The sequence below is a fragment of the Muscardinus avellanarius genome (assembly GCF_963383645.1).
Source record: "Muscardinus avellanarius genome assembly, chromosome: 12".
Taxonomy (NCBI): Eukaryota; Metazoa; Chordata; class Mammalia; order Rodentia; family Gliridae; genus Muscardinus; species Muscardinus avellanarius.
In genome coordinates, this window is record NC_137798.1 from 27,301,359 (window position 1) to 27,310,475 (window position 9,117).

At 46.1% G+C, this 9,117-nt stretch overlaps 1 gene segment (V, D, J or C); it reads right to left on the reverse strand.

The window, feature by feature from the left end:
• Nucleotides 1-7,238: 7,238 nt before the first annotated feature.
• On the reverse strand, nucleotides 7,239-7,806 carry LOC308270945 (T cell receptor alpha variable 18-like). The segment is given in 2 exons: nucleotides 7,743-7,806; nucleotides 7,239-7,636 (listed from the first exon to the last, which is right to left on the reverse strand).
• Nucleotides 7,807-9,117: the final 1,311 nt, after the last annotated feature.

Sequence of the window (9,117 nt, forward strand, 5' to 3'; positions counted from 1 at the left end):
TGTCTTTTTTGAAATATGGAATCATTTTGAAATATGTATCATTTGAAACGCAATCCAAGAAAAAAAATTATCATAAACCAGTAAGAGATGATGGTTCACATTCCTAAGGCCATCTCATTTCATTCTACTTCAATGTCCTGGAGCTTTGGGTTTACTAATTAAGGTTTTGAGGTATATACTTTTTCATTTGCTCCATTCATTGAGACATGTGTTCAGTATACAATAGTCCTCTCCTTAACTGTGGGGAAAAGGTTTCAAGATCTCATGTGAATGCGTGAAACCACAGAAAGTACTGAACCCTGTATACACTATGTTTCCCCATACATATATGCATACCTATGATAAACTTTCACCTTACCATTAAAGGAAACACTTTATGGGTTCTCTTCATCATATCCAAATTGCTAGCTCTGCTGCTCTTATGCTTTGGGGATCTTATTAAGGATTATTTGACCAAAAACACTATGATACTTGGGTCATGATTCTCATAACATAGCCGACTACTAAGTGACCCAGGGACAGGCTGTTTTTGTAGCACGGATGCACTGGACAATGTGCTGATTCATGTTCTGGGGGGGTTGCCCCAGGATGGCAGGAGATGTCATCGCGCTTCTCAGAATGGTGGCAATTTAAAATGTATTAACTGATTATTTATGGATTTTTCATTGTATATGTTCAGATCAAGATCTGCTGCAGGTACCTCAATCTCTGGAAGTGAAAATGAGGACAAAGTGAGTGCTGTGTGTTGGCTGAGTGCCTGTTAACACTTAGTAGATGGGTGGTACTGGCACCTCATTAACAAGAGACCCAGTCCAAGCACTCAAGAACAGCAGAGGAAAACCTACCAAAAAGAACAGTGTCTAGACAGGAGGACAAAGGAGAGAGGTAGGAGCTATGCTTCTGGACCTTTTCAGAGAAGGGCTTAAACCGTGAGTAAATTTTGCAGTAAAAAGAATGGAGCAGAGAATTCTGGACATAGGGTAAATCAATGTGGCTGGAGATTTGTTATGTGTAGGTTATAATGCAATAAATTTATATTAGTGAAATGAAAATGGTCCTGACCTTGGAGGACAATGTGCACTTTCAAAGTAGTATTACCTTCCAAAGTCGAATTTTTAACCCTATGAGACAGATAAACAGATACTATCCAGGTAGATGAATAGATACATGGTTAGTATCTAAAACTGACAGTAACAGACACTAATCACCGGATTTTTTTTTAGGATAATCTCTGACTACTTGTTCTTTTTTGTGTGTGGGGGAAGGTGTCTGGGGATGGAACCCAGGGATATTCGACCTCCGAGCTACACGCCCTGCCCTATTTTTTATTCTTTATTTTGAAACAGGGTCTCACTGAGTTGCAGAGGGCCTCACTAAGGAGCTGAGGCTGGCCTCAAACCGTGGTCCTCCTGTCTCAGCCTCCCAAATGCTGGGATTACAAGCATGCGCCACCATGCCTGGCTTACTTGTTCCTTTTGTGAGACAAACTTTAACCTTCTCTGACGCAGCATCGCTCCCTGTGGCCGTGGAGGGAGGTGCACTGAGTGATTTCCTGCAGCTCCTTCACCTGTGTTCTCAGCCCTGCATCAAGCAGAGCACTGGAGTGCGGGGTCCAGGGCTCCTCTGGGCCAGCGATGTCTTCAGATGGAAGGAGGCTTTGCATTGGAGAGATCAGCTATGAGACACTCGGTGCCACTACCAGGTGTGCTCAGGTGGGTCTGCAGGAACTGGCTGGGATGCTCCACGTACCAGGAAAGAACAGGGCTGCTGCACTAAGTGTAAACTGTGTGCCTACCCGGCCCGGGCCCTTCAGAAGCACACAGTGGTCCTCAGCTGAGCCCTGCGTGGGCGCCCTTCCTCCCATGATGGCAGCATCAGGTCAGGCTGAGCCTTCACCCTGAAGAGAACATGTCCTTAAATGGACTCTGCATTAGATAATTGATCGACACCTATGGCAGCCCTTGATATTTGTTCATTTTTCACCAGCATAGTGGTGGGGAGACATAGCTTTCTGTGCCATCCCCTTGTGTTTCCCTGAGGACTAATGATGTAGAGAAGAGACCAAGAAACCTTTTCCGCAGAGGCTCAATAGTAACTATTTTAGGCTCTGTGGACCACTCAGCTCTGCCACTGTAGCAAGAGAAGACACTGACTGTGCAGAGACTAGCAGCATTGCCCTGTCCCAGTGCAACTTTATAAAAATAGCTGAGAGGCTGGATGTTGCTCTTGGCTCATACTGTGTAGAGCAGCTTTTCACATGCTTATTGGTCATTTATGGATCTTCTTTATGAAAAGTCTGCTCTAAGCTTTGCACATGTTTAAATTGAGTCTGTTCTCTTTTATTGAACAAGATATAAAATCTACATAAAAATCCCTTTAACATTATACATGTGTTTTGAATAGTTTCTCCTAGTTGCTAGCTTGTCTTTTTATTTGTGAAATATATCCAAGAACTTTTCTCAAAACAATTCAAAGAAATAGCCAGGCATGGTGGCACATGCTTGTAATCCCAGCATTGGGGAGGCTGAGACCGGAGGATCGCGGTTTGCTGACAGCCTCAGCTACTTACTGAGGCCCTCTGCAACTCAGTGAGAACCTGTTTCAAAATAAAGAATAAAAAATAGGGCAGGGCGTGTAGCTCGGAGGTCGAATATCCCTGGGTTCAATCCCCAGCCCCGAAAAAATAATAATAAAAAATTTTAACTTGGACACTTTCAACTTCAAGAAGAGTGCACATTACGAAATGAAGATAAATACCCAAACATGTGTAGCCAAGGGTCTTGTCCATTGTATTCCAGAAACACAGAACCTGGTAAAAGAAAGGTGCGCAGGCGCCCTGGCCTCCTGATGCTCCCGCGGCTGGGGCAGCTCCCGGCCGGCTGGGCAGAGGGTTTGTGCAGCAGCTGCAGGCGCCTGGGGAGCACTGTGCATCCACAGCGCAGAAATAAAGGGCGGAGTCCATGGTCTGTGCAGAGGAGATGCTCAAGGAGCTGCGGCGCTCCTTAGCGTCTGTCGTGGACGTCAGTCTTCCCTTCTGCTTTGTCCCAGAAGGATTGTAAATCAGGTTGACGAGCTGACCCCCAGGATCTTGGCGAAACCACTGCACATTGTTCACAGAAGTAGAAAAACTGCACCGCAGCGTGCAATTGGCTCCTTCCGGGAGGATCAGGGCTGGAGGACTCTGCTCCACCTGCTGCCCTCTCACACCTGAGGAGGACACGCACACTCACGGCGCGGGTCACCGCCACACCACCCGCCCTGGAGCTGCCCGCCATCAGGAGGAGGTGGACAGTCCAGTCCCTGAGCTCCTCCGCCTCCCTCCCCTCCGTGCTGCAGCCAGGCTTCCAGAGAGCCCCGAGTCAGGGGAGCCCGACTCACAGCAGAGCCGGCAGCACAGGAGCCCCAGCACAGCGCCCAGCAGCCTCTCCATGGCCTCCCTGGGGTAGAGGACTCTCCAACCAGACCCGACTGGCTCTTGTGGTGAGGACTGAGCTCAGGAGCTGCCCCTCCCCCGCGGCTCGTGAGCTCTGCCCTGCGCCCTGCTGGGGAGCTTCAGGCCCCCAGCCTCTGTGCAGGAAGCCCCTCCCTCAGGCCCCAGCCGCTGGGGGTCTGGGTGGAGCAGGTGGGCGAGGGCACTGAGGAAGGACACTACTCCATTAGCTGAGGGACTCTCTGCTGATCCTGCAAGTGTGGGGGTGCGAGGGGGCTGGGAGGAGGGAGGGGAGGGAGACCCAGAGGAGAACTGCCTGCCCTGTCCTAGAGCCCGGGAGCCACACAGAAGAGAGTCCACAGGTGAAACCAGCACACAGGCCTGGGTTCTCACTAGGGATCTAACTGGCCCGCGAATTAATTTCCGTGGTGAAAGTCAGCCCAGTCACACGAAGTAATAAGGACTTTAGTGTTCTTGTTATAAACTATGATATCTATGTTATGTACAGAATGAATTCTTATGAATAAATGTTACAAAATACATAATGAATTCTTATTGTAGGAACAGGCAAAATATGTGAGTTACCGAATCTTGATACCAATTTGTTGAAAACAAATAATTGGGACAAGCTTTGGGAAGAAAGAGAAAGAAATTTATTGATTTGCAGGTGAAATGGAGAAAATGGTAAATTTAAGCATTCAGGAAGAAGCCCCGGGTTCTTTCCAAACAAAAGAATCAAGTGGCTTTTCAGAGTTAGCTCTTCAGGGTCATGCTGGTGTCTTACCAGAGGGGCCAATTATTGTCTTAAGGCATGCTGTAATGGATTCAGATCTACAGGCCAGGGCCAGGCTGCTGTGTTTATAGGCAAGGACACATTTCATGTTAAAGTCTTCCTTGCGTCGGTTCTCATCCAGATCTGCAGGCACAAAATCCCATTCCATCAGTAATAACATGCTATTTGTTAACAGGGAGTGAAGGAAGGGAGAGGACAAAGTAGGAGAAAGGCCAGCTCTGACACAGGCCATCCATTCACTGCCAGGGTTGGAAGCAGGCCCCATTACATGTGGACTGGGACTTGTGGTAAATACAAGAAATGATCCCATGGAGGTAGGAAGAGAGAAAAGCTGACCAATGGGCAATAAATTCAATTGATGAGGAGCAAAAAGTTCTGGTTGCTACTGCACAACAGGCTGAGTATAAAAACCAGGAATGTATAGTAGTTTCAAGAAGCAAGAGGAAAGATTTCACCGTAAAGAAATATAACAGGTTTGGTGGAGTTTGTCTTTAGTCCCAGCTACTCAGGAGGCTGAGGCAGGAGGGTCCCTTGAGACCAGGAATTGGAGACCAGCCTGGGCAACACAGCAAGAGTTCATCAAGAGAGAAGAAAGAAAGCCGGGCGTGGTGGTGCACGCTTGTAATCCCAGCATTCAGGAGGTGAGACATGAGGATCGCGGTTCGTGGACAGCCTCGGCTACTTAGTGAGGCCCTCTGCAACTCCGTGAGACCCAGTTTCAAAATAAAGAATAAAATAGGGCAGGGGCTGTAGCTTGGAGGTCAAATGCCCCAGACCCACAGAAAGAAAGAAAGGAAGGAAGAAAGACAAAAAGAAAGGGAGGGAGGGAGGAAATGGAGGAAGGGAATGAGAGAGAAAGTGAAATTGAGATGATAAACATTTAAAGAGATGTGATCCATTTGTGATCTATCCCAGTATAAACCATCCCTCACCCAAGGTGCTGTTTATATGAGTTTATATAACAGCTACTGTTCCCATCTAGAAATACAAACTTGCAAATCACAGTCTTATAGGAATTGTGAAAGCCATTACAAAGGAGGACACTTCCTAGTAGAAAGCACATAAAGTTAGGCAAGAGGATGGTGTAGGACGGACAATCTGTGAGGACCCTGGCGATCTGCGAGGAGATGGAGCACAGCGAGGCAGTGGAGTGGAGCGAGGAGAGAGCACTGTCAGGTGAGTCCAGAGCACATCCAGGGAGGTGAAGGAGCTGGTGCTGAGCACAGAGAAGTAGGTTTCCTTCATCTGAGAGTGTCTGGATGCCATCCTTCTTCCTGGAGGATCAGTGCATATTTATATAATTCTGGTGGGCAATTCTCTTTCAACATCTAAAAAATATTGTGCCTCTTCCTTTTTGCCTCCTGAATTTTGTTGAGAAATCCTGTGTCACTGGCATTCTTTGCTTCTTCCATGGGTGAGATGTCACTCTTCTCTGTAATCCTAGTACTTGGGAAGCTGAGTCAGATTGAGGCCTCAGCAACTTCCTGAAACTGAAACCCTCAGCAACTTAGCAAGATGTTGTTTCCAAATAAAAAATAAAAAGGGCTGGGGGGAGGTACTCAGAAGTAGAATACCCCTGGGCTCAAGCCCCAGTACAAAAAAAAAAAGAAAATAATTTCTCTACTTGGTTGTTGTTTGTACCAGAATAAATAATAATTATTACTAGAAGCCTTATAAACACAATCCACGGTCACAGCCTCCTTTACCAGCATAGAAACTATAGCCTGGGTTTGAGTTACTTTTTGGAAATTGTTGGTATTGAGAGAGAGAAAGGGAAGAGGGAGGAAGGGAGGGAGGAAAGAGAGAGAAGGAAAGAGGGAGGGAAGGAAGGAGGCAGGGAGGGAGGGAGGGGGAGAGAGAGAGAGAGAGAGATTAGATGATTCTTCCACCTTATCCACAGGGTCCTGAGGAACCAGCCCAAAACTGAGAGCTCTTGACCCCTCACCCCCATCACACACTAACAAGCTGCCTCTGCCCAAACTCTGGTGAAATGTGCTCTGCTCTGCTCTGTTTAAAATCCAGGTCTGGGCGCCACGCCAGGGCAGGTGCACAGTAACTGGACCTTGGTGCTTCTGTGGCACAAGAGGAAATGTCAAAGCGCCTAGTGTCTCTTGGCTGGTGTCTCTTGGCCTGTGTTGTGCTATAGCACTTCGTCACCGCTGCACATTCTGACCTGCCTTTTGGTCTGGTCTCATTGTAGTTTAATGGACATTTATCTGTGGACACGTACATGAGTGAAATTAAACTGAAGGACGTTGGTGATTCAGCCATTTACTACACATCAAGTGATGCATCTAATAAGGACTCATAAAATTCACAAAGTATATAATTTGTCATGGGTTATGATGACTACTGAGAACAAATAATTATCTGTCTTCTCACATGGTATATGATTTCTTGTCTCCCACCAGAAATCTATAATAATAATATGTTTATGGGTTTTTCTTCCAGATGGAAAAATGAGAATATTCATTCTTAATCATCCTAACTCCCTGGACACAGCCTTCCTGAGCGGGAACCACCCACCTAGCCTACAGGAGGGCAGGGAAGGACCTGCCTTTAGCCTCCTCCTGAGCCTCCCCCAGCAGTGTGGCCTCAGCAGACTCCTGAAGGGAAGGGGGTGGGAGTTAGATTGAACTTTCTGCAGCAAGGAGAGGCAGAGCATAACTTAGTTGTGGAGACCTAAGAAAGGCAATAAAGACTCAATCATAGTCCCTTCATTTGGATAATAAATATTTGAAGGAGACAAAATCCCAGGAGACATTAAACCACAACATATATAGGATATATTGGCAGAGGTTAATCCTGTGTCGGGATTTTCCTGGAAATGTCTCCTAGGAGAAGTACTATGTTCTGAGATAGAGAGAAGTCGTTCTGATGGGGAACTGGCATTTCAGGAGATGAAAACTTGGGTCCTCTTTAACACTGGTGTCCACCCCTTTCTCCCTCAGAGGAATTATGACATCTTAAGTCTCTAGGCATTTGGCCTGAGATTGACTCCTGTTCTGCAGGGAACTAAACATTGTCCAGGGAAAGAATGCGCCCTCCCCTCGCAGGGCTCCCCTCAGCCTCTGCCCTCTGGTTTGCGCTCAGCTCCCCTGCAGTTGCTCTTACTGTGTCTCTCACCGCGCAGTAGTACACAGCCGAGTCTGAGGTTTGGACAGAGGGTTTCTGCAGGTGGAAGGAGCGCTCCCTCTTGACAAGAGTGGCCTGGAAGCCTTGCTTCTCCATCCTCTGGTTGTCTGTTGAGCTCTTCAGGAGCAGCCGAGGAGCTTTATCCAGATATTGGACATACCAGAAAAGGAAAGCAGCTGAAGAAGTGGTCTGGTAAGTGCAGTTCAGGGTCACAGGTGTGCCCTCTGTGACAGTGGTCAGGCCTTCTGTCTGGGTCACTGAGTCTCCATGGCTCCTCCCTAAAAAAATAAAAAGAGATTTTGTTATATACGGAAAAGGCCAAAGTTAGCATCTGTTTAGAGGAAAATAAAATATTATGAATGCTTAGGATAGAATATTCCTCACTGAAAACTAAGGGGATCACGAGAACCGAGTAGGTGACAGAGAACACGTTGGTAGAAGGCCACATTCTTGCCACTTGTAATAGACCAAGTCTTATAGGGTTGTCTCCAGCGAGATCTTATAGAAACTCATTTGTAAGAGCCCATTTCTGCTCTAAGGCAGTCTGTCTTGTGACTACAAAGAGAAAAGACTTGTGTAACCACTGCCTGAATGCAGTGAACTACATTAGAAACACAGTGCCCTCTCGTGGTTGCCCTGAAAATTGCAACAAACCTTGTCTAATAATAGAGGTTTTATTATTAAAACCTTGTTTTAATAATGGTGCTCCCTAGAAGTAGAAGGTACATATGTTTCCTCTAATATGCCCAAACTAGGAAACACAAAGGATACCAGTGAGACTCCAGATAATGGAGGGGAAATACCAGCAAAGTTTGAATGGAAAGATAGGAGAGGAGGAAGGCTGATATTGATTAATGAGGGTCTACATCTGAACATGTGTAAAATTATGAATAAGACATGGTTAACCTGGACAACCATTGTTGGGAGGGGGGAAGGGAAAACGGGGGCGGGGGAGGGAGAGGGCACCAAATATAGTTTAAATGTATACTATTTATGTTCAATAAAAAATTATTAAAAGAAAAAAAATAATAGTGCTCCCTTTGGGGTGGACAAAGAATGTGTTCCAAGACCCCAGCAGATGCCTGAAACCGAGGATACTACTGAAACCTAAGATACTTTGTTTTCCTACATATACACACCTATGATGAAGTCTGATTATGAACTAGGCACACTGCTTTCTGCTTCAATCATTGCCATCAACTGGAACACATTTTGTATTCATGTCTTCTACCCACAAATGTAATACCTTTTCCACTTAACTAGACAGTCATCATGCATTGTGGCAGCAACTCTTGCAAAGTCTGAGAGGTGAAAACAAAGCTAGCATGAACTGACTTTTAAGAGGGACTGAGGAGCGAGTAGTGTGCAGCATGGATACACTGGAGAAAAGGACGACTCCCATCCGGGTGCACGGAGCGCAGTGGAGCAAGATTCCATCACACTACTCAGAAGCGCACACAGCTGAAATGGATGGACGGCTTATTCTGGACTTTTCATGTAATATCAGATCACAGTGCACAACACGTAACTGAAACTGAAGTATCCTGTAAGGTTGAAAGGTTGTAAACTAGCTCAAGAGAAAGATAAAGAGGATGACATATAACTCTGTGAAGAAAGAAATAAACATTTGCTTTGTAGATTTACAACTGCGTTTGAGACGATATTCAGTTACTACTTGCAACTTTTTCTCCATGGTGGTGAGATCTCTAGCTTCCCAAATATTCCCAGGCACATTTTTTTGTTGTGTATGTGTTAATAG